Source organism: Acinonyx jubatus, chromosome E1 (genome assembly GCF_027475565.1).
Source record: "Acinonyx jubatus isolate Ajub_Pintada_27869175 chromosome E1, VMU_Ajub_asm_v1.0, whole genome shotgun sequence".
Lineage (NCBI taxonomy): Eukaryota > Metazoa > Chordata > Mammalia > Carnivora > Felidae > Acinonyx > Acinonyx jubatus.
In genome coordinates this window covers 43,366,913-43,393,093 of record NC_069397.1, presented here as the reverse complement: position 1 = coordinate 43,393,093, position 26,181 = coordinate 43,366,913, and the positions used below count along the sequence as shown (strand labels likewise).

The 26,181-nt window shown below is 48.8% G+C and overlaps 1 protein-coding gene and 1 long non-coding RNA gene across 19 annotated transcripts in view; one reads left to right on the top strand and one right to left on the bottom strand.

Moving 5' to 3' along the window:
- MAPT (microtubule associated protein tau) overlaps nt 1-26,181 on the bottom strand; it is a 96,110-nt gene that overhangs the window by 60,946 nt on the left and 8,983 nt on the right. The window lies entirely within an intron of this gene.
- On the top strand, nt 9,059-12,600 carry LOC113596953 (uncharacterized). Its single transcript, XR_003417772.2, has 2 exons — nt 9,059-9,339; nt 12,366-12,600. It is a non-coding gene; the product is annotated as an uncharacterized LOC113596953 (long non-coding RNA).

Sequence of the window (26,181 nt, the reverse complement as noted above, 5' to 3'; positions counted from 1 at the left end):
ATGATCTCGAGGTTCATGGGTTCGAGCCCTGCATCGGCTCTGTGCTGACAGCTCAGAGCCTGGAGCCTGCTTCAGATTCTGTGTCTCCTTCTCTCTCTCTGCCCCTCCTCTGCTCTCTCTCTCTCTCTCTCTCAAAAATAAATAAACATTAAAAAAACTAAAAAAAAAAAAGATACTTATCCCACATCTTCCAGATCTGGTTTGAAAAGATTAATTATTAAATCTTTTTCTCTTAAGTAAAACTATGCATTTGCCTTTAGTTAATGTGGTAGGCAAGAATGGCCTCTCAAAGAAGTTCAATGTCCTAACCCCCGGAACCTACGAATCTGTTAACTTTACATGGCAAAAGGGAAGTAAGAAGGTAGATGGAATTAAGATTGTCGCCCAGCTGAGCTTAAAATAGAGCGCTGATCCTAGATTATCCGGGTGGGCCCAGTGTAATCGCAAGGGTCCTTCTACGTGGGAGATGGAGGGAGGAGAGTCTGCGTCAGAGCGATGTGACATTAGAAAGACTCAGCTGGTCGTCACCAGCTTTGAAGATGGATGGGGCCATGAGCCAAGAAATGTAAACAGCTCCAGGAGCTGGGAACGGCAAGAAAGCAAACCTCCCCTAGATTCTCCAGAAAGGTGTGCAGTGCCGTCGACACCTTGATTTTAGCCCAGTGAGAGCTGCGTCAGGCTTCTGACCTCCAGAACCGTCAGATAAACGTCTGTGTTGGTTTAAGGCACTAGGTTGGTAGCAGTCAGTTACCGAAGCAAACAGACAAGTAAGTCTGCTCACTCATGTGGACTGGTACTTTAACGACAACTGGATTTGGGGGAAAGGAAGGAAAGAAATGGACTGGGACAGCACATCTGCCATGTGCCGGTATCATGGGAGACCCTGAAGTACGTGCCACACTCGGTCTCCCCCACCCTCCAGTGAGGTAGGTATTAACAGCGCCATTGTTGACGGCTCTGAATCTCCAAGAGGTTAAGGCACTTGTCTGAGGCTCCCCCTGCTACAGTGGCAAAGCCTGGGTGTGAAGAAGTCTGCTTGCCTCCAAATCAGTTTCTATTCGACGGCATGGCCTTCCTCCACTCAAGCTTAATGATGCAAAAAGCCCACAGGGCTTGCTCTGTCCCACTGAGTACCAGGAGAGCCCCAGAATGGTGGCTCTCCACCTGCCCTGCCGGGCCCCCTCCTCCCTTCTCTCCCATATGCCAGCAGGGTTGGGGAGCAGGCCAGAGGTGCAAGAGAGCTCCTCCCCACAGCTCTGGCCCTTCCATGGCCCCAGCCTCTGCACCGTCCATTGGAGGGGCCACAAACAAAGTAATACATTGCCCCTTGGTCTGTGGTGGAGGAAGGAAATAAATCAGGTGGGGAGTCTGACCCAGGAACTGCACTGATGACAGCTAACCAATGTGCTCTCATACCCCGTATGTATCTGCAGACTAGGAGTGGGCCCTTGTAGGAGGAGGGATCTTTTCCCGCTGTGAATGGTGAGGTGTATGGAAGAGACCTCTTCTCCCAGGTGGGAGGAAATGGGGTGGGAGTCACCCCTCCGGGCTTCTCACACTGATTGCCACACAGCCCCAGGCTTGCATATTCTGTGTGCTGAAATGGCACTCGTGGCTCTCACAGCGTTCTGGGTGTTCCGCGAACACACCTGGGCTTAGTTCAAAACAGGAGTCTGCTTTGGGAGCTGTCCAGATGTGGGTAGCTAATGATGTGATGGGGGGGGGGGAGGGCCTTTTCCTAATCAAAGGATAGAATCCTGTTAATTAAGAGTAATGCCTTGTGCTTAAAAGGCGCAAGTTCAGACCCACCCGTTAGTCTCTTCGGTTAAGATCACTTTTAAATCAAAGCAGCCACACTGAGGTTGTAGGAAGCATCTATTATTAACAGGCAGAGAGAAATGGGCTCCTAAGTGAGAGGCTCGCCAATCACCACACCGTGGAGGGAGGCTTGGGGGCTGATTGAGGCATGTCAGCTGTGTACTGAAGTTTATAGCAGCTTTCTGTGCACACATGCGTTACTGATGCTGTGCTTAGAGGCTGTGTGTATGTGTGTGTGGTGGGGTACCATGCCCATGCCTGTGCACACATGCCCTCCATTACGGAAGGCGGCCCCAGGATACCTTATGGGCAGCAGAACAGGCCAGGCAGGGAGAGGATGATATAAACAGGACAGAGCAACCCCGGTGGCCTGGCCTTGGCTGAGCAGCTGGAGGTACTACAGGGACTAGGTCAGCAAGCAGATTATGGGGAAGGCACGTACCAGCCCCCACCAGAGACCAGAAAAAGGAGCAGATGTGGTTCCTGCCCTTTGGTGTATTCAGTCTGGCCAAGGAGAAACATATACAAATACTGAACGACACAGGGATAGTTTCAGAGCAAAGCGACCCCCATGGGCAACTCTATTCTCGGAATGCTGCCTACCACGTGCAGAGGCTCCAGGCTGGACAAAGGGATGGACGGTGTGCTCCCTGCTCTCTCAGATGTGGTTTGGGAGGGAAGACAAAAAGATAACCACAGTCTCAGACCAGAAGAGAGAAGGCAGATTGGCTTGTCCCCCAAGAGTCTGATTCTGTGAGCTAAGTACGGCGAACTTAGGCTAAGACTTGAAAGGAGAGCAGGCCCAGAGCAACAAACCCCTTCTTCTTGGCTGGAGAGGGTGGTGACAGGGTCATTATCAGGCAAAGGGATCATCTCCAGGCAAAGGGGCACCTCTGGTCAAGAGGGTGATGGTTGAGAGGCAAGACGTTTTGGAGAAGCCCAGATCAGAGAGACTTAAGGCCAGGCGCCAGCTAAAGGCCCCGAGCCAACGTCCAGGAGAACAGTTCCCTGTGCAGCCAGAGCAGCCAACAAGCTCTCTCTGTGACGGTCCTGTTTGCTGGAAATTAACAAGGAATGAAGAGCGTTCTTCCTGCAGGTTTGGTTCCGGGGCTGGTAGTGGAGCTGCTAATTCTTGCAGAGTGCAAATTCCTGCACTGCCTGAGTTCCGGGGGGTAAGTAAACTGGCCCTGGCCGTGTGCCCACCTCTGACCGCCTTTCAAGGGTGATCCTTGAACCAGAAGCAGTGGCAGGTTACATAATTAAGCTTGAAGAGGTCCTGGCCAGAGCTTCCTCATTAGAAAAGGTTGCAGCAGCATAAAGCCTTGCGAGGGGAAGGAGGGCTTGGGGAGGGAAGAAGAGGGGAACAGATGGGGTGGGGACTGAGGGAGGAGGCATCACAGCACCCAGGAGGGGATGCCTGGCGTCTCCTGAGGCAATGGAAAGGCCTCTTTGGAGGGATAATTCTCAGTACACCATTAGCTGTCAGAGTCAGCAGACCGACCACAGTCAATTTCCAAATGCCAGTGACAGGCTCCTGGATACAGCAGCCCTCTCCAGAGACGTCTGCCCTAGAAGGCTGTAACTGCAGGCAGTTCCTTCCGCAGTCACTGTCCAGCCAGAGGACAAAAATGTGCACGCTTATCTGAACAGAAGTGTTCCCTTTGCTTTTCCCAATTATTAACCTGTGGTTGTTAAACAGCTTGAAGGATCAGAGGTCCTTCTAGGAGGAGAGAAACTCAAAAAGGCGTTCCGCTCAGAGTCCACCTTCTGTCTGGTAAGAAGGTTATTTGACTCTGCAGATGAGGCAACAGAGAAGCTACGCAAGTTGCCCAAAGACACCCAGCTAGTCGACAGCAAAGGAAGACAAGAAATCAGCCTCCTAGAGCAGATGGAGGCACATGGTGCCAGAAAGCAGGTTTCCATTCTCCACAGAACTGATGACTTTACAACAGCGTGGTCACATGCTCAAGTCCCTGCCTGCTCATAGGCTGACCAGTTTCTAGCCAATGGCGGTCAGCCAGCAAAAGTCTAGTGACCGAAGCACCAGCAGGGGGCACACTCTCAACTGTATGGCTGATGGTATCGTTTGGGCAACTGTCCAAGAAAAGTGTTCTTTTAAATTAATTTAAAACCCACAGTATAAACTACTCTCGGAAAAGAAGAATAAATTCATGCATCATTTAGGTCCAACACACTCCTTTTAAATATTCTAATGACCACTAATGATTGTATTTTAAGGAAACAAACCAATAATGCAAAGTGTAAACAACAAATGGAAGCCTTTTTCTGAATTCAGTCAATTGATTGTGAATGGCTGGAGAGATCATTCCTCCTAAGAAAAACCCGCAGGAATGTAGTTCAAACCCATTGCTCACTTCAATCTTCTCAAACCTAACCTGTTCTGGTTTATCTATTCGGTTTTGTTTTGTTTTTTAAGGCAGTAAATATAACAGAGCAAAAGTTCCACGAGAAGACATTTTAAGGTGCAGATACACTTGAGAGCACTGGGAGAGGGAACCCTCAAGCCAGAGTGGCTTCTTCCTGTCCAGGAAGAAGGTCAACGGACCTGGGATCTGGCAAGTGGCCTTATCTTCCCCGAACAAACAAGGCTTTGCCTCAGTTTCCTCAGTCCTAGGAGGACTGTCCGCAAAGTTCTATAATCTCCCTTTGGCTCCACCAGGACAAGGGGCTGGAGTACAATGTGGGGACCAAGGGTGAGGTGGAGAAAGTGGCTGCCACACGGCAAGGTAATAAAGGGGTGGACTGTCTGTAGAGAATCCAAAATCAATAATAAAACCGACTAACAGCCAGCCTGGTTTTATGAGCGCCATGTGCCTACAATCCTAAACGGTATTTGTGCTAAAATACTCCTCCTCAAAAATGTGTTCTTGGTCTCTAAGTTATAAACAATCGGTGTCATTGCCGGTGAGTGTTAATAACATGTATGTAAGGTTTACATTAGCACTTTAAAAAACGTACCCTTTAGGAAACCTGGTTTTCTCCATAGAAGTCACTTGGAGAACTCCCAGGTACACAATTGGCCCCAACATATGTGGAGTTGGCTCCACACGGTTGTTGCAAGAGAAAGTTGTTAACAGTTCAGAATTGTGAGCTTGCTTCGGGCACCATTTGTGGCTTCAGTCTTAGTGAGACAGCACGTTCCTGCATTTAGGAAGTAGGTTGTAAGCGTGAACCAAGGTAGTTCGGCCACCTAGGAGCTGACTTACTTTAATGCTGTCCTTTCGTGGGGCCACATGGAGATTTTTATTTGTGTTTAAAATTTAAAAGAGCGACACTGAGTGTGAACTGCCAAGTGTAATATTTGTGCTTGGTAAGTACAACTTTTACTCACACGTGATATATTTTACTGAGTCTGAATAATATATTTCAAATGGAAACGTCTTCTTTTTTAATTGTTGAGTTATCGTGTTTAAAACTAAAAAAATTAAGCAGTAAAGCAGTACCTCCGTGGTATGATTTAGTGGTTGCTAAATTACAGGCAACTTCTGTAGATGTCTCACTTTCATGAAAATTCACTTATTAGTAACTGAACAGTGATTTACATAAATTATCATTATATCAGGCTGCAACCAACAATCAAACCTCCATAGATATAATAACAGTTTAATAAGTACTTGTGCTTTTTGTCCTATTTGGTACCATAATATTTACTTTTCTTTTTTGTAATTGTGGCATAATTATATGTATGGAGTTCTGTCAGAGAAACATTTTCTTCCTTCTGTTTCTTTTCTGGCCATTATTACTATCATTTCATTTCATGGTTATTTCTGAAGATCATTCTGTGATATAAAGGAGGGGAAAGTGAAGTGACAAGGTGCCTAGCAGCTCATACCACCGTTCTGCAAAGTGGCTTGTGATGGGTGAGCCAACCCCTTCCACAATCAGCCAGGCTCAACCATCCACAGATCTGCAAGAGAATGAAGGTTAATTTTTCCCTGAACCATCAATTTCCCTGCTAATGTGCAATACTCCATGTAAAACTCAACGATGTGAAGGTTCAGGAAGACTTCTCAGGGCCAGGGATGAGAAACCTGAGCAGGGCCCACAGAGGGTGGTGCTGCATTGGGGTCTGGCCCTTGCCCAGCCTCGAAACCAGAGGCCACCCTCACAGCAGCCAGAGCATGTGCTCCCTGTAGCCATGACCTACTTCCCGGTCTCCCAGCGGGGGGAACCGGGCAGGCATGACAAAGCAAAATTAAGCGAATTTGGAGTGGGCTCATGCCAGAAAAGCTTCTAACAGTATGTACCTTTCTCTAGGGACAGGAGGCAGGTGTCCCGAAAAGAGGAAGAGTCTGATCTTGGAAATTAAAAAAATTGACCAGAGGGAAATGGAAAGAACACAGGCTTTGAAGATGAAAGACCTGGGTTCAAATTCTGATTCTGCAATTTACTGGCTGTGTGATCTTGGGCAAGTGACTTAACCATTCTGAGCCTCAGTTTCCTCATTTGTAATGTGACACTATAACCCCACCTTTAAAGGCTGTGCTGAGATGAAGCAAAATTGTGTCTGTCTTCTGATACCTGAGACCATCTCAGCTCTCCTACGTAGTTTTCAACAATGACATAAAATACACTCCAGGGACAGAGCCAAAGCCTCATGGGGCTTAGGCGCCCCTCTGCCTGCCCTGCCTCAGGGCTGCCTTGGTGGTCAGGCACAGGGATTTCTCTATGCAGAGTACACCACACTTTTTCCAGAAAGGAACTTAGCTTGCCAGAGGGTGGACAGCTTGCCAGCAGGGGCTGGGCACCCATTACCAGTTCCCCTGGGAGTGTGTGCTTCAGAGATCTGTAGCAGCCGACAATGGCCAGGTATTCCTGACATTTAAATAAACACGTGCAGGGTGCCTGGGTGGCTCAGTCAGTTGGGCGTCCGACTCTTGATTTCGGCTCGGGTCACGATCTCACGGTCATGGGATCTAGCCCCACGTCAGGCTCCGTGCTGACAGTATGGAACCTGCTTAGGATTCTCTCCCTCTCCCTCTCTCCCACTCATGTTCTCTCTCTCTGAAAATAAAATAAATAAACATAAAAACTTTTTAATAAACACATGCAAACTGTGGGTAATGAAGAATAAGTCATCCTAACCCTCTGTACTTAGAAGTAAGGGGACCGGATGGCAGGTAGGAGAGAGTAATAAGGAAAGAAGAAAGGCCTAAGCAGTGATTTAAAAAGTAATGGAGGTTTTGTTTTTGACTGATGGTGGAGCTAATATTTATTGCAATCCTTTACTGCTTATTTGTGCCCCACCCACCTACAGTAACTTTCCTGGTCTGTACAATGGGTATAATCATACCCTTCCCAGGCACTGAGCCTGCCCCATGTAAGGTGCATAATAAAGCTTGGCTGAAGCGAAATATGAAATTAACATATTGTTACCTAGGAAAATATCTTTCCCATCCTGGTTTTTTTGTTTGTTTTATTTTAGAGAGTGGGGGAAGAGGGGCAAAGGGAGAGAGAATCTTAAGTAGGCTCCTCATGGAGCATGGAGCCTGACACAGGGCTCAATACCATGACTCTGGGATCATAACCTGAGCTGAAATCGAGTCAGATGCTCAACCAACTGAGCAGAGGATTCCCTACAGTGCTTCAAAAATATACCTGCTAATGCCTGGACCCACCCTAGTGATTAGGATTCAACTGGCCTGGGGTAGGGCCTGGGCATCATGTTTTAAAAGCTCCTCAGATGAACCTCATGTGTAGTTAGGTTGGCAACCAGGGTGCAGGTGCTGGGGCCACAGCCCTGAGTGACACGGACACGTCCTTGCCCTTGTGAAGGCACCATTAAGGGAGACAGTGGACAATCAAGTGAGACAAGTGTCACAAGAAAGGCCAGAAGATCACAGGAGCATAGAAGGGGCACCTGTGTGGCCTGGGGGGTGGGAGAGAACCTCCCTGAGGAAGCGATGCTTATGCAGAGGCCTGAGGGATACGGGTAAGTTAGCAAGGTGAAGAGAGTGGCAGGGAAGAATAGTCCACACAGAGGGGAGACGAGATGCAAAGGCCCCAAGGCAGGAGGCTGCAGAAAATTTTCAATCACCTAAAAGATGACCCATAAGGCTGGAAGATGACAGAAGCAGTGTCGCCTGATGTGTGAAGCTACTGGAATTTGGGACTTGTTTGTCACTGCAGCATCATCCTGGCCTTGCTGACTGATACAGAGATTATAGTAGAAAGACTGAGGGCCAAGTCCAGCCTGGATTCAGCTAGGAGGGTGGGCACGTTGGGAGAATGTGGAGGTGCCAACGGTGTTGAGGATGCTTTAAGAACAATCTGGCTGGAAGAGGAGGAGCCAGCTAGGATGGCCAGCCAGGCACCCCTGGATAGCAGTATTTTTAAGCCTCTCTATACATCCTGCCAAACTGCCTCCTGCCACTAGCATCGTATGGGGGCAGACCTGAGTAAATGCTATCTCTGAACGGGGGCAGGGACCGAGGGCCACAGGCAGAGGGAGGTGCGGCCCTGGAGGGGAGGATCCCCACCTCTCAGAGCTTCTCGTTCTGCCTGGCCCACGGCAGGCACTGAAATGGTCACTGCATGAATAAACAAATCTGCAAACATGTATGTCTGCACTCCTATCACATGTCCAACACAAGGGACAAGGAGAGAGAAGGAAAAGAAAAAGCAAGGCATCATGGGATGAAAGGCACTAATGGGGTGTGCAGGAGTCAAAATTAAATTCACCCACATACAACGCAGCAAGTTTTCCTAGGAAAATCTGACCCCCTCTTGCACTGAGGTCTGGAGATCGGCCTCCTCTGCAGGCCAGTCTCGATCTGATTCAATTCCAAAATCCAGGCAGCTAGGAAGATACAGGGGGGACACTGGGTGTGTTATGAAGTGCCGGTCCCCAAGTGTTGCCCAGGGAAGGGCAGCAACATTACCTAAGGAAACAGGGAGGGATCTCGCAGCTGCTTCTCTGCCCAGGAGCCGGTGGACAAAGAGCGGACCTCTGCCACAGAGATGAAGGCAGTTCCCGGGCCCAGCAGTGGGACGTGCTGTCACTCCATTGGGATGATTTTCCATAAGCGACTCCTGATTGTTACTTGGATTCTAAACCGGCAGGAGCAGCCCCTACGGGCAGAGATGGGCTGAGCGGGGGCTGCAAGGGGGCTATGGGTGCACAAAGGTCTACGGGCAGGATGGAACTGATGCATCCGTCCTGCGGGCCCCAGGGGCTGCGTGGCCAGGGAGGGAGGGAGGGCATGACATCACAGTCACCCCGGCAGAAAAGCCAGGTCTGTGAGGTCATGGAGCTCTGGGGCCCTTCTCCCCTGCCTTGGGCACTGTGTTTTGTTTTGTTTTGTTTTTGTTTTTGCTTTTTGGTGTTTTTTGCCTTCAAAGAGGAAGGAATGGATGAACAGGCAAGAGAAGAACAGAGGGGAGGAGGCTGGGAAGCCAGCCCACCACTCTCCCGTATTTGGGAGTCAATACGCCCTCCTCCACTCCCCGTGACCCTTGCTAGTGAGGATGGACTGAGCAAAGGAGCCTTCAGAGTCACAGGTGACTGAAGCTCATGTGGCCCTGCACCGGCATCTGAATGGGCTTTGGAGATTCCAGACTTTGCACACTTGATGGGGCCACGGCTATGTCCTGAGGTCACTGTCAAGGACTGGGGCGGGGCGGGGGGTGTTCTCTCTCCTCTTCCTACAGATTTGCATAGGCCTGTCTCACCCTGGATTTCAAGGCAGACAGGGCTTAGTTGTGAAATGCAAAAAAGGGGACTTGTGAATTCCAGAGAATGTACTGAAGGATCTTTTAAATCCAAACACTCAGCTACCACTTGCTATGTGCAAGTCTCTTTTCTAAGCACATTATAAACCCAAATTCACTGAATTCTTTTCACAGCCCTATGAGGTGGGTATTGTTATTTTTACACCAATTTTATAAATAAGGAAACTCAGGCACAGAGAGGTCGAGCAACCTGCCCAAGCTCATATGTACAGCTAGAACATAGCAGGGCTGGGATTTGAACCCAGGCATTTGGCTCGAGTGTGTGCGTAAAAGCTCACTGCCATGTGAGAAGAACTGTAGGACAAGTTGTTTCCCAGAAGTGAGAGTGGAGTTCCACTTCCTCACCGGTTTGTATCATTCAAGAAGGGGACTATTCCTAAAGACTAAAGTGGGTAGGTCAAGGTTCCACGCGGTGGTGACAGTGGCTGAGTCAATGAACAGCTGCGGTTTCCTTAGGTGCTGCAGAGGTGAGAGAAGATTCTAATGAGCAAAACTAAGATTCCCTTTTATGAGAGGAAAACAGAACCACACAGAGCCCTGGAGGTAGGCTGGCCCCCAGCATTCCCTCAGTGCCCATAAGCAAAGCTGCGACAGTCAGACCACATCCAGCTGCCTGTCCCCTGGAGCTGTCTCAAGAGTAAAACACTATGGGACTTCTGGGCTAAATCGGCCACAGAGGGACAATTCTCTCCTGATGGCTCTGGGGACCAGTCCTAGCCTGGTCTGACATCCTGGTGGGGACCCAGTCCCAACATCATTCTCATCTCTGAGCCACATTCCCATCCCATGCTCAGTGAAAATCCCTGAGTCATGATAGAGGACAACCAATGCTGGAGAGAAGCCTTCAGGTAACACCTGCTCCAGGCATCCTCTCTTGTAAGAGAACAGTATGTCAAGACACCTCAACATAATAACACCTTTACCATACATATAAAACTAACTTATAAAACCCCTGTGTGTGTGTGTGTGTGTGTGTGTGTGTTTCTTCCCTAGCCAGACTCAGTTTCTTATGGGCCAGGACTGAGTGGTTCCAAGTAGCCTAGTGCCTGGCACATAGTAGGCCTTCAACTGGACGTGCTGAACGTTTTTAGAACTTTTAGACACCTTGGCTGGGAGTTTTGATAAAACGTCCCTTCGTTAAAAGACAGCAACCAACAAGTATCAGATCAATGGAACCCTTGAAGAGCAAAACATAAGGCCTTCGGATCGGGAGGCTGAGTCGTCCAGGGTCAGTCATGATATTGACCAGAGACAGGACTCGGAGTGTCCGTCAGCAAAAACCATTTGCTGAGGGTCATGGGCTCAGGTGCTTTGGACCTCCTTAAGGGGAATCTTCAGTCCCTGCTCCTCCCTTCCAATAGGATGGCACCAGAATATCCCAAAGTAGACAAAGGGCTGGCCTCTGCCACAGAGATGAAGGCAGTTCCCAGCCCCAGCACTCTGCAGTGGGATCTGCTGTCACTCCTTTGGAAATGACTTTCCATAAGCGACTCCTGGTTGTCACCCCAATTCCAAACTGGCAGGAGCAGGACCATATGATATGCTTCTCCCAAGCTCTCAAAATCCCCATCTCAGGAAGTTCTTCCTGCTGTCTAGCTTGAATCCTTCCAGATACAGTTTAAACCAGACAAACATCCCATAAGTATATTAGTTTAAATCTTCTAAGTTAGTAACTCACACTTGAAAATGGTGACATTCAATTGAAATACAATTTCTTTTTTGACATTTATTCATTTTTGAGAGATAGACAGAGAGAGCTTGAGTGGGAGAGGGGCAGAGAGAGAGAGAGAGAGAGAGAGAATCTGAAGCAGGCTCCAGGCTCTGAGTTGTCAGCACAGAGCCTGAAGAGGGGCTTGAACCCATGAACTGTAAGATCATGACCTGAGCTGAAGTCAGATGCTTAATTGACTGAGCCACCCAGGTGCCCTTCTTCCTCCTCCTCTTCTTCTTCTTCTTCTTCTTCTTCTTCTTCTTCTTCTTCTTCTTCTTCTTGTTCTTCTTCTTCTTCTTCTTCTCCTCCTCCTTTTTGTTAAAGTTGCTAAGAGAGTGGATATTTTTTTCTTTTTAAGATTTTATTTCTAGGTAATCTCCACCCCCAACGTGGGTCTTGAACTCACAATCCCAAGATCAAGAGTCACATGCTCTACTGACTGAGCCAGCCACGTGCCCTGATATCTTCCTCCAAAGTACAATTTCTGATTTATCTCGAGAAGTTGGAATGATCTGGCCATACTGGAGCCACACTCCCACACGACACTATCATTGGCTGAGGCCTCCCGAGTGCCACTCCTGTGTGGGCATTTGGTGACCTGCTTCTTGTCTGGACTCTTCACACCTTGTCCCTCGGGGCACCAAGCAATTCACTGTCACCCACTTACCTAAGCAATCATGAACCCCCTCTGATTTCCCTCCAAGCCCAGTGACCCCAGGCCAGGCACAGTGCTTCCTCCAAGGTCTTCCGTCCAGAGGGGGTTGCTTTTTTTCGTTTTAATGTTTTTATTTATTTTTGAGAGACAGACAAGAGACAGAGTGCGAGCAGAGGAGGGGCAGAGAAAGAGGGAGACAGAGAATCCGAAGCAGGCTCCAGGCTCTGAGCTGTCAGCACAGAGCCCGACACGGTCATGACCTGAGCTAAAGTTCGGTGCTTTCCCGACTAAGCCACCCAGGCGCTGCCCAGAGGGGGTTGTTACGGGAAGGAGGGCTGAGTGTCCTGAACTCTCAGAGCTGGCTGGTGTGCACTGAGAAGAGTAAGCGGCCTCCATGCTCTGACCCAGCTGACCCAGTTTGTCTTACAGGACACACTCCCAAAACAGATGCCAGGGCATCAGCTCTGGGTCTGGAGAAGAGGACTTTCCTGCAAGGGACACTGGTTGTCCATTCCGGAAGAGAAGACTCCCCACGGCCTGTTCTGCGCTGGTTCTCACCGACTGAGAAACACTCCAAATTTGTGCCCAAGTCTATACGGAGAAGCACGTAAAAGTTCTTGTCCCTGTTCTTTTCATCATAAATCCTACTACAAGGACAACCAAAGGGAAATTATCCTACATTTTCATTTAAAAATCTGGGGAGGGGAGGAAAGAGGAAACTCCTTTGCAATCAGATTTTCCCACATTCACATTTATCCCTTATTAACCATTAATGGCTCATTCATCACGCTGTAGAACTATTGTGCAAAGATGCATACATTTACCCCATGCTGGCCTTTTTGACGTTCATTATGAATTTAATTAGTATTAAGTATCCACAGTGTGCCAGGTGCTAAACAGCAGATGAGGGGCAGATGCGATGAAGGCTCCGCGTCGCCAGTCAGCTGTCTCTCTAACTGCTGAGGTCTGCAGCTCACATTCCCTGCGGAGCCGCCCCACTGTCTCAGGACTTCAGATATGTCCTCTGCGGGTTGGTGGGGAGCTGAGGAGTGTGTCTGTGGACTTCCAGGCACTGGGAGGCATTTGCAGGTGACGTGCCCTGTGCAGCCACCCCATACTTTGCCAGAGCACTCCAGTCTGGTGTCCTTGAAGGACAGAGAAAGGTCAGGAGGGCAGAGCTGAGCCCCTGAAATCAGGCCCAGTGCTGGAGAGCCAGGCAGGAGGTATACAGCCTGGGGAGAGGAGGCCCCTTGAGGCAGCAATGCTCAGGCTGGAGTGTCCTCCAGGCAGAGGAGGAGGAAGGGGCCACTGTACTGCTGAGCGTCGCCCCTAAGGGCTGAGGGACCACGGGAAGGTTACCTAGCCACCCTGAGCCTCAGTTTCCCCCGGTGAAAAAATGGATAGAATCTGCAAATTCAGTGGGGCGATATAGTGATGACTGTTTAGTCATTACTGTTTTTGTTTTGTTGCTACTGTGAACTCCAGCCAGGCAGCTGGTCAACAGCGTCAGGGCACAGGAGAGCAGAGGCCTTGGGGGAAAGCCCAATCCATCACCGAAACAAACAAAAACAAAAACAAAAACAAAAACAGGAGGCCTAGGATCTGTACAAAGCATGTGCATTGCAGGTGCATATAGAGCCCAGGAAAAACACTTCCAGCACCTGCATTTTCTACCTACAGCCCATCTGGAAGGTTCTCTGGTCTAAGGCAGCCAGGTGCCCAGGCTAGCCCACAGAGGCCTAGTAACAGAGTCTATGTCTGCAATAGACCTCAGCAGCTTTGAGCTGCCAGGCCCACCTTGAGACCTTTGAATCTTTCTGAGCTGTGAGCCCACTGACCTCCGCTAGAGCCCAGAAGTGGAGGACGGGGGTAAAGGGAAGGGAAGGGAAGAAACGCGAACAAGGCAGAGTAATTAAGAGCCAGCTCTGGTTAGAACCCACAGGTTCCCACAAGCTCGTCTGTGAGTGTGGCCACAGGAACTAACCCGAGCGGAGCTCTCTGCACCGGGTATGAGGAAACCTCCAGGGTCCTCCCCAGAGTAGGGGCAGGTGAGGGGCCAGGAAGAGGGGCTCTGGCCTCAGCAGGAGTGAGGGTGCATTGGGAGGAGGGCAGCAGGGGCAGCCCTTTCCTCCAGTTCCACCTTGCCCGGGTGGAGGGGAACGTGGCTGGGGTGAGGGTGGAGAGGTGATGACAGGCAGGGCTGGAGAGGTCAGACAGAGCTGGAAGGTGGACAGAGCAGCAAAGACTCAAAGACACCAGAAGAGTGGAAAATGGAGTCACTGAGGTGAATTTTTTCAAAAATTTTCAAAATTTTTTTCAAAATACTTCTTGTTGATTATAAAAGTAACTCATGCTGCTGTTGGAAGTTTTGATAATGAGAATCGTTACTAATATGATAAATTTTTAGCCACACACACACACACAAAAGAAATACAGACCTATTGGATTTGGGAAAATATGCAGTGCAGAAGGCAGAAAGTGACAGTCCCTCTGTAACCCATCTTCAGTTCCACAACCTGGCCTCCGAGAGCTTAATAACACAGGGGCATGTTTGCAGATTATCACGGTAGGTGTTCAGGAGTGTAACTAAGGGCTGGTCGCTCACTGTGCCCCGTCATTTATATGAATCATTGCCACTCCTTACCACAGCCCGGAGAGAGAGGTGCTAGTATTCCCATTTTTCAGATGTGGAACCAGGCTCAGAGAGGTCAAGCTACTTACCCAACGTCACACAGCCAGGAGGGGACAGCCAAGCGTCAAGCCTGGTCTGCCCTCCTCCCAGGCGTGCACCCTTGCCACCACACCTCATCTGCAATTCAGGAGGGCGGGAAGAAGTAGGTAAATAAATAGCATCTCATGTCTGTTTCTTGAGTAAGACATGGTAACGATAAATGACTGAAACAATACTTGGGGAAAACTGAGCTGCTAAGAATAGGCCAGGCAGGTGCAGGGAGGGCTGACCTTCCAGGAGCCTCCAGAGCAGCTTTGGTGCTAACAGGGGATGCACAGACTTTGGAAATGACAGGAAGGTGACTCCAGGAGACAGCAAGGGAGCAAATGGCCAAAGTGGACAGAAAAATGAATGAGCCCACTCCACTCGCGGGGCTTACCACGTGAGTGGGCGGAATGGAATGGCGGTTCTGAAGTTCTTGTTCACACCGCGACGTGTCCGACCGCAGCATGCCCACTACTGGGAAGTGCTTCATCTCCGTGGGCAGAAAAATCTCATTAACCTAATGGATATTTTCCAGCAACAAATGCTGCTTCTGTTATTTAAGCACACCAGAGGGGAAAGCCATTCCACCTGGGACACCCAGGCATCCTCCAGGAATTGTGGACTTTCTCTAGGAAAATTAGCAGGCATTTTTAAGCAGGGTGTATGCTTCTCCTTTCAAAAGGAGTAAAGCCAGTTCAGCCTGGCTGAAAAGTGCGCCCACGACTGGCCAGGTGGGTCTGAGAGTCCCCCTCTGGCACTCCAGCCATTGCCGGGGAAGCCACATGGAGCCTGGGAGGGGATGTGCAAGGGGAGGAAGGAGACCTGTGCTAGCTGAGATTTGCCATGGACGTGCTGTGTGGCTCTGGGGAGGTCACTTTCCCTCTCTGGGCTGTTACCTCATTTCTCAAGTGGCTCTGGCTTCTGTTAAAATGCCAAACTCGTGGGCCTTAACACCTTGCACTGGCACCTCTGTGGATTTTTCTCAGTATAACCTCAGAGAGCAGGAGAGGTGTGGGGGGAAAGGTCCCTTGAGAAGGAAAAAAGGCACTGAAGGGAAAGTGGTGATCCACTCTAAGGATGTCACACATCTGGGGCACCTCCCAACACTTCCACCTGCTGGCCCCTTCTTCGTCCTCCCTCCATGCCCCCCCCCCCCCCCCCCGCCCATCTCATCGTCAACAGAGGCCACAAGCCATCGTCGACAGAGGCCATCATGAGAGCGCTGGGTGACTCTGTCAGGAAGGCAGCAGGGGAGGTCTGGGCAGTGGCTAGTTGCTGGGACCAGGTGGCCCCTGGGGGTCCTTCCACCTCCATGGTCCTGAGAATTCAGGGTCCTACAGGCCAAGCAGAGTGACCCTTAACTAAAAAACAGTGGGAGATGCTCAGGGCCGGGGGGCACGAACTTCTAGCCGTGGCCGTGCCTGTCAGCCTCTCTGGAGAGAGCCAACGGACAACACGGTAATTAAAACTGAAATGAGGCCCTCTGAGGATTGGAATGTCTCTGAGAATTGCTCTGTTGTACCCGAAAGAGGAGACTAGAAGTGTCTTTCTGCTTCTCTGGGTGCAGGAGACCCCAAAGAGCAGGGTCTCGGGGCCGCATTCTATGTCCTTTGAGGAACATGGGGGATTCTGGAGGGACTCTGGCAAGGCCTTGGAGCAGAGTGTGGAGCTGCTCACGAAAGTTACTCCACGGGAGACAGGCCGCGGTGCCAGGTCCCCTGAGGCAGGGCTGCGGCCGGAAAGCCCCTCACCTTTGTCCCCACTGCTGAGGTTCTAGAATGGCAGCTTCTGTTTTTTTCCCCCCTTCCAAACAGTAAGTGCCACCCGGCTAGCAGTGGGAGGATGAGATCATTTGTGTGAAAGGAAGAAGACAGAAAACAGCACTGAAGTTGTTTTTGATATAAAAGGATTGGGCACGAAAATTGTAAAGTGGTGCATCATCCAGCCTCGCCCCAGAGAACTCATCCATGGGCGGCTCACCTGGAAGGCAGGCTACCAGGCACTCTGGGGACCAGGGTGGCTCGTGGGGCTAGTTTGGGTTGTCCCAAAGCTCAACAAGGCTTGGGCACTTAAATAACACAATAGCTCACCTCCCCTGTCCTCCTGCCCCATCCACCTCTATCACAAGGGAGTGCTCCAGCAGGTGCTCTGTGTGTTCAATTACACACTTCAGATATGCTGCACACACACACACACACACACACCCACCCCACAGTGTGTGTGCTCCTGGTAAGTCGGATTCCTGTAACTCATCCGGAAGGCCCTTCGTCGAAGACAATGATGCGCCCAGGCTAGCCCACAAATGTCACAGAGGTTCCATCTCTCTGAAATTAGAGGATGAAGAGTTTTTCCACCAGGGATGTCATGCCTGTCAGCTTCCCCTGGGGGGGCCTTTGAAAGAACCCTCCTTCCAGATATTTTCATCCGTCTGAAGTGAGCATATATATGAGCCTGAGCATATCTATGAATTTAGCTTTAAAAAAATACACACGATGTAAAACATCAACAGTTGAAAAGAGTTCAGAGTGAGTGACAATGACGTTCCCTGCCAGCACCCACAATCTCTCTCCCCAGAGGCTACATCGAAACCTGATTTTCATTTTCCTCCCAGCCAGACTCCACATACACAGCCTCATTGACAGGCATTCTCCCTCTTTTTTATTCAAGCGGGAACACAGAATAGCTCCTCCTTGTCGACCACAGCAGTGCATTTCGGGCGGAGGGGGGGGACCACACTTTAATTAACCAGTTCCATATCCATTATTTCCAGACTTTGGCATAACAGACGGCTCCCCAGTGCATCCTCCCACAGATGCCTTTGCTCACATACCGAGGATAAATTCTTAGAAGTGGCAATGCTCTGTCAAAGGGCATCTGATGGATCAGCCACATTTCTCTCCAGAGGAGGTGACAGCATGCGCCAGCCGGCTACAGGGTTACCTCCCCTCCGGATCTCTGCTACCTGATCCACGGGACAGTGGCATCTCTCTGTGGCTTTATCAGCGGTCCTTTATAACCGGTGAAGTCGAGCATCTTTTCAGTCCCCACCTTTTTTTTTTTTTTTCTTGCTTTTTTCCTGTAAACTATCTGTTTTTCTCTTTTCCCAGGCTTGGTATTTTGGTAAGATGTCTGGGGCAATTCTGAGGTGTCCCAGGACCCCCTGCTTGTTCTGGATGACCCAAGGTCCCTTAAAGCTCTAACAATGTGGATTCTGCGAGCAGGATTCACAACCCGAGGGCCCGGGGACCGCCCGGGTTCTGCGTGGGCCCCGCCACCCCCCAGGAAGGGTGTTGGACTCCCAGGGGCAGCTCAGGTATCAGAAACGTGCCGTGGAATCACCCGAGCTCGGGTGTTATCAATATTTCACAGGATTTATCTGGCAGGATTCAGCAGGTATTGGATCAATAATTCATGTCCTACCCCTCCGCCCTCACACAGAGCTGCTGCTTCATAGGAAGTTGCTCAAGTGACTGTTGAAAGAATAAATCATTAACACCTGTCTAATTGCCCCCCCTTTTTTTGTCCAGAGTAAAGTTCAAATGGGTTCAGTGGAACTGTGTTCACAAATGCTCACAAAGACTCCTAGTGTAAGGATGTCCACTTCCTGAGAGCCTCAACCAGCTTCCCTGCAAATTACTAAAGCCCCTTTCTTTGGCCCTGGCAATCAGGGTTGCCAGATAAAATAGAGGGCAACCGGTTAAATCTGAACTTTGGATAAACAACAACTGTTTAAATGTAAGTATGTCCCAAAGACTGCGTGGGACATACTTTGTGTGTGAGTTTTCTGGGGCCACTGCAATAAATTGCAGACTGAGTGGCTTAAAGCAACAGGTATTTATTCTGTCACTGTTGTGGAGGCCAGAGTTCCAAAATCAGATCATTGGGACAAAATCATGGTGTTGGCAAGGTCTCCCTCCTACCGGAAGTTCTAGGAGAACATCCTTTGTTTCCCTCTTCCGACTCCTGATGGCTGCTGCGATCGACATCACTCCACGTCGCCCCAACCGGTGCCTCGATCATCAATCACAGGGTCTTCTCGTCTCCCTGCCTCCTTCTTGTAAGGACACAAGTGACTGCATTTACCACCCGCCCAGACAATGCAGTAGAATCTCTCCTCAAGATCCCTCACTGAATGACATCTGCAAAGATCCTTTTTGCCAAATAAGGTCATAGTCACAGGTTCTGGGAATTGGGATCCGATATCCTTGGGGAGCATTTATGTAGCCCATCACACTTATACTAAAAAAAAACACACAAAAACTGTTGTTTATCTGAAGTCCAAATTTAACCAGGCATCCAGGGTTTTAATTCGCTAATTCTGACAGCCCTCCCTGGGCCTGAGCCTCTCACCAGGAGGCAGGGACTTAAGCGGCTCACCTTCAATTGCTCACCACCCCTCCCAGTATGAGCTTAGGGACCAGGCCTCACACCCAGTCCTGCCCATCAACATCTTTGGTCTTTGAAGCAGGGCTCATTCTGGTTTTCGGGAGAATCTCAAGGCTTAGACCAATACAAAGTCTTAGCTTTTTAAAAGATTCTGGCAAGTAGTGTACATATTTCCCCTTTTAACACTCAAAATGCTGACCTGTACCCCTCCCCACTCCAGGTCATTTGTGTGAAAGCATTAAGAGAAAAAATAGTGTTGGAATTGTTTTGTTGTTGTTAAAGATTTAATTTTTAAGTAATCTCTACACCCAATGGGGGGCTCGAACTCACAACCCCAAGATCAAGAACTGCACACTCCTGGGTTAAATGAGTGATGGGTATTAAGGAGGGCACTTGTGATGAGCACTGGGTGTTGTATGTAAGTGATGAACCACTAAATTCTATTCCTGAAACTAATATTACACTATATATTAATTAACCGCAATTTAAATAAAAACATGAAAACTACCAAAAAAAAAAAAAAAGAGTTGCATGCTCCACCAACTAAGCCAGCCAGGTGCCCCAGAATTGTTTTGATATAAAATGATTGGGTATTAAAATCATAAAGTGGCACATCACTCACAAATATATGAGTTACATACCTGCAAGTCTCTTTAAGAAAGGCCTTGGGGCGCCTGGGTGGCACAGTCGGTTAAGCGTCCGACTTCAGCCAGGTCACGATCTCGCGGTCTGTGAGCTCGAGCCCCGCGTCAGGCTCTGGGCTGATGGCTCAGAGCCTGGAGCCTGTTTCCGATTCTGTGTCTCCCTCTCTCTCTGCCCCTCCCCCGTTCATGCTCTGTCTCTCTCTGTCCCAAAAATAAATAAACGTTGAAAAAAAAAATTAAAAAAAAAAAAGAAAGGCCTTAAGTTTTGGGGTGCCTGGGTGACTTAGTCGGTTAAGCATCAGACTCTTGGTTTCAGGTCAGGTCATGATCTCACGGTTTGTGAGTTCAAGCCCCGCATCGGGCTCTGTGCTGACGGTACGGAGCCTGCTTGGGATTCTCTCCTTCCCTCTGTCTCTGCCCCTCCCTCGCTTGCTCTTTCTCTCTCTCAAAATAAATAAATAAACTTAAAAAATACTCAAAAAATAAAAGAAAGGCCTTAGGTTTTCATCAGTACTGAATTCACTCCCTCATCCATTCATTCATTCACCAAACAATTACCGAGCCTTTATTCTGTGCCATGTGCACAGAATTCATGTGCTAGGCACTGAGGATACAAAGATGAACAAAACATTGGCCAACAGATGGATGTGTTAGGGAGCCTTATTCCCTGGGGGAAGCCCAAAAAAAGTGGAATGAGATAACGTTGTGGAAATTAAACACCAAATAATGGACACTAGTAATGTGAAGGAGGAGGGTTTTAATCAATTTGCTTTGAAACTAGTCATATAGAGAGAAACCCCATTAATTTACTAATTACCTTTAAATTCTAGCAACCACTTTTAGCCTTTAGTTATGAAAAAAAACTTGTATTACAGGATGTGTTACTTAGGCAGGTCTGTGTTAACACCGTGGAGGTTTTCCCCTCTTTCCGGGTCTTCCGCATCCCTGGAAATGTGGGTGATGACCACGAAGCAAACCATCAGGGCATCCCTACCGGTTTGGCCCAGAGCGGGGTTACTTGGACCTTCATCTTCTCCCTTCACCTGCACTGCTCCTTGCTCCCCACTGCTGGGGTGCAGGGAGCACTTTTGGGGGGACACAAATTATGACCACTCACCAAACATATCTTATGCTGAATAGACTTTTTTTTTTTAAGAAGGAAAAGCCATCTTTTCATTTATTTATCATAATGTACAAATCCTTAGGCTAAAATTCCAGGTCACTGCTATATATATATATATATGTATGTATATGTGTGTGTGTGTGTGTGTGTGTGTGTGTGTATATACACATATATACATACATATATAAAACTTTTTTTTGTCCTGGGGAGGGGTGTGGAAAGCAGTGAGGTCTCCTCTCCCCTACCCTCTACTCAGGAACTGGCAGTTGGTAGGATCCCTCAGGCTAAAACAATGAGTGGAGAGCCACGGACGGAAAAGCCAGGGGTGAGGTCTGCTCTTGAGAAGCAGAAGTCCTGGGTTCAAATCCCCTGTTGGTCTAAAACTAGCCATGTGATCTGAAGTACCACTTAGCTTTCCTGAACCCCACTTAACCTCCCTGAACCTCAGTTTCATGATTTGTGAAAGGGAAAAGAATTTTTACAGGCTCACATCAAGAACTAAATAAGATCTGGGTCACCTGGGTGGCTCAGTGGTTAAGTGTCCCACTTCAGCTCAGGTCATTGATCTCATGGTTCGTGAGTTCGAGCCCTGTGTCGGGTTCTATGCTGACAGCTCGGAACCTCGAGCCTGCTTCATATTTTATCTTCCTCTCTCTCTACCCCTCCCCTGCTCACTCCCTGTCTCTCAAAAATAATAAATAAACTTTAAAAAAAAGAGAGAACTAAATGAGATCATATCAACTGTAAAGTACTATCTGCTTATTAGCAATTTGGGGAATGGGGAGTCCTGACATCACATCACGTAGGCCACCCAGACGTGAGCTCTTCCTCACGCTCACGTGTTAAAAAATGTTCCTATGCTACGTCCCTCTCCCAAATACCTAGATAAGAGTGTTAAAGTAACTCAGGTTTTTAAATGAGACTGACCATTCCCTAATTAGTCCAAACTAGAAAGATATTAGGGCATCCAGAAAGCCTCATCATCCTAAGTGTTCTTTGCAAACTTGGGCCCACGGGGGACAGGGTCTGTTCTACTGGAAGTTCTGGTATCTATTATGTGGCCATAGCCTTTGATGATGAGGTCCCTGCACCCAGAGGCACAGATGCGGCCAGCACACTCTGGTCTGTCCAAAGGGCGACCAGGAGAGCTGCCCTCTGCCCAGTGTTCCCATGCTCCTGACTTTGCTTCCAGGGCTGTGTGCAAACCTGCAGCTCCCACCCGGGTCCACGAGAGCTAAGCAGGCCTGTGCTCAGTGCTAAGACTGACAGTGTTCTTCCAGGTGGCCCCATTTTGGGGTGCTTTTAAGAATTTTCTTGAAGAGCAACTCGTATTACTCACCCTGAATAAAATTTGTAGACTGAAATGATTACTGCTCTGTCTTTCCCCCAGAAAAATCCAACAAAACAGAAACTAGGGTGGGATCTCACATACGGTATAGGGTTGCCTTTATAGCCAGTGGATTTAAAAAAAAAAAAAAACAAGAAAACTTGGGGAGGGCGCCTGGGTGGCTCAGTTGGTTGAACATCTGACTCCTGATTTCGACTCAGGTCATGATCTCATGGTGTGTGAGTTTGAGCCCCTCCATTGGGCTCTGCGCTGACAGTGTGGAGCCTGCTTGGGATTCTCTCTCTCTTCCTCTCTCTCTGCCCCTCCCCCAACTCTCTGCCCCTCCCCCCCAAATAAAAAAAATAAACTTAAAACAAATTTGCGGAGTAGGTGGGAGGCAAGAACAGAACTGAGAAATAGCTTGTTGCAGATGCAAGAGTGGCTGTGGGAAATGTATTTCAATACCATTAAAAGTACCTGGTGAGGTTGCAAATTCTGAATATGTAATATGTGTGACCCAACCCCATCTGTGTGAGCCCCCCTTTTCTGTTCCCCATCACTCCCCCTTTTCCTGGTCCTAGAGCATGAACCACAGTAGTGTAGACATGGGGGAAATCAAGTGGATGGTTGTATGAAGGGGATCAGACGGTACACCAGGAGGCTGGGTACTGCAACCCATCCTCCCTCCCTCCCTCCCTCCCTCCCTCCCACCTTGACCCTTTTTCCTAACAACAGCCGTCTGCCTGGTCCAGGGAAAATGTCCACTTTCAATGAAATTTCTCCCTGTAGACACTGCCCGGGAACCTGAATGTCATCTCCCCTGAGTTTACACACCAGACCCCTCCTGGCCACCTGTGCCAGCCTTGGGTCACACATACCCCTCCACGGAAGTGTGGCAGGGGTGGAGATTTTTGATGCTTTATGTGAACTGGAAGAAAAACGAGCTGTTCTGTTTGATAACTGTCGACCTGCCCACGACACTAAATTTGGTTCTGCCGTCACCGGCAACATGAAACAACAGCCCAGTTTAGAGGCTAGCTTTCGGTTTAAGATACCTTCTCCAGGCTCAGGTTACATACGCCCCATTCAGGGAGGCTGGAGGGCACAGTTTCTCTGGTCATTAGCACTAAAGACATGCCTGTTGGCCTGGAGAGCGGACCCAGAGGGGAGGCACTGAAGGCAGGAGGCACAGGAGCTGCAGAGAAGTGTGATCTGGCTGTGTCCCCGGGCCGAGATCTCTCTGGGCCTCAGTCTGCTGCCCTGCAAAATGGGGATGATAATCCCTGCCTCAGAGGGCGGGGGTTGTGTAGTGAGGGTTAAATAAGGCAATGTTTTTAGTAAAATAAATGCAACTGGCTAGTACCGTTATTATCAGCATCTTCATACAATAAAACCAATCTGGACCAGTAGGCAGTGCATTAAGTTGGTCTGAAGTAGGGAAGTCGGGCTGGGGTTACACACCTGTCCTGAAATACTACCCACCATGCACACGCCTGAGAAACTGGGTTTCTCCGTTCCCTGGGCAAAGACAGCTAGACGGCAGCCCAGCTCCAGTCAATTCAAATCCCAAGAGCAAGTGCTTCCATGAATGAGACTTCACCGAGCTCCTTGCCACCAAAGAGCCAACGGAATATTACACCCCCTTGTCAACTCCAACCTTTAATTCAATCACTCTTGCCTTAATCGGTTCCCGACCCGGGCTAACCACCCGGTAGCCGGAAGAGGCTGCTCCCGGGCCTCATTAGAAATAGAAGGTTCTGTACCAAGTCCCTGTCTGATTAGGAGGAAACTGAAAACCCCCAGGGAAAATGGAAGGGCTCCTAGGACGTTCCATCTGGGGGTGTCAGGAAAGCTCCAGCCCCTCTCCAGAGAAGTCGGCACTGGCAGGGGCAGGATATCACCTGAGGTTATGCTACGGGCACTTCCACCCACTGTCCTGTCCTGCACCCTGGCTTTAGGCCTCCTCTGGGAAGAGGGGGACAGATACGACCCGTACAGGCTGGACTGCAGCCGCCTATCCATCCATCCTGGGCGCAGGCCCTGCTGACGGGTGCTCACCCCTGGGAATGAGCCTGCACCGTCTGGCCCGCAAGAGGGGGGCAAGGGGGCAGCAGGTGTACTATTTCAGGCATCAGGCTCCACTCAACCCACGAGAGACATCAGGTCTGGCGCCTGACTCTGGCTCCCGGGAGGGATCCCCACTCCCTGTGGTACCTGTCTTCTGAGAAGCTCAAATGAGTTGTCATAGATGGTTTTATTTCAGTTCTGCAACTACCCAGTGAGAAGGGAGCCCACATTATCATCCACTTGGGGCTGGGGGACTGCACAATCCCCATTTTACAGATATAAAAATGGAGGCACAGGAAATCTTTAACTTCCCCACAGGTCTCTCAGTTGGTAAGTAGGAAAGGCTGCAATTAAATTCAGGGTTTGGCAAGCCCACGCAGTGGGTGATAACGGGTCCACAAAATGAGGTGATGGTTAACTTCTGGAATTCATTTTTGCCAGCAATAAATGATAAGGAGATCTTTTTTTTTTAAGTTCTTTTTCACTTGGCCCAGATTGTCAACTTATAACATGAATCCTGCCAGTTAAAAAAAAAAATTTTTTCCCATGCATTTCCCATCAGGCATCAAGCATTGGTTCATAATTATTTATAGCACTTTAGTGACACTGAAAGGGACTTATTTCAATTTATTCAGTCTTTATTAACACTCTGCAGGGAACAGAGTGCAGCCATCACTCCCTGCAGTGTTAAAAAGGGAGGGACTTCAGAACGACAGGAGGCAGAACTGAACCCAGTAGAGATGCCCAGGAGGCACATCCCACAGGATTAACCCTGGGGAAAGATTAAATAGGGTTAAAGCAGGTTCAGGTGAGTCTGTCACCGATAGCTTCTTTATTCAAGCGGATTTAGGGATGTTCTTCGAAATCCTTCATTTCTAAACTGGGCTTGTGGTGACAGCACCAGCTGAAACTCAGCTGCTGCATGTGGGTTGGGGCCAGTGTGGAATTTCCCTGTTCTTAAGGAAAAGACAAGACGAAAGTGGATGGCAGAAGGGCTGGTGACTTCCAAACTGCTATTCTTGGCAACGGGCAACTTTGAAAGGGACAGGTTCACATGAATCTACACCACAATTATTACCGAACCCCAATACAGCAAATTATATACAACTATCTTACTTGTATATACATCCTTTGCTTGGCTTATTAACATACCTCGACTTAAAAAAAAAATTTTTTTTTTAATGTTTATTTATTTTTGAGAGAGAGAGAGAGCAAGCGCACATGAGTGAGGGAGGGGCAGAGAGAGCGTGAGACACAGAATCTGAAGCAGGCTCCAGGCTCTGAGTTGTCAGCACAGAGCCCGATGCGGGGTAAGAACCCACGAACAGAGAGATCATAAGCTGAGCTGAAGTCAAACACTTAACTGACTGAGCCACCCAGGTGCCCCAATATACCTTGACTTAAATTCGGATGCGTTACCAATACTAAAGTTGAAAGCTGTTCAGGTGTTCGGCAAACCCAATATATAAAGTCTAGACATACAACAAATAAGGGAGTGAATATTCACAGTTAAATATACAATTATAATATGTATATGTCTATATACTTTAAACCAAAGAGATTTTTTACATTGTCAACTTCCCTTGGGCATGAAAGCACTTGGTTTTAGATTATTAATTATCCAATAAGCCTCTTTTTTGAGGGGTAGGCTGTGAGAGGGAGCGTGAGTTAAGATAATGGTTTGGAAAAAAGCATCTCTGAAATGACCTTCAAATATATGGCTGCACTGGACTTGGTCCAGGACAATTCGGCTGACACACAATTTAGAACACTGGTCCTAACTCAGGTCCTTTGCCATGGAGGAGGGAAACAGTTCCACGTTTCAATGAATTAGTCTTTCCCAGCACTTCCTTCTTGGCATTATGTGTCGGCTAGAGATCACATGACAGCAATTATGGACCCAGGGGTCTTCTAATCCCCTTGGTGTCCTGGGGAGAAGGGTATATAGATGAAAGTGGCCAGATGATCCTGGCCTTTCTGTG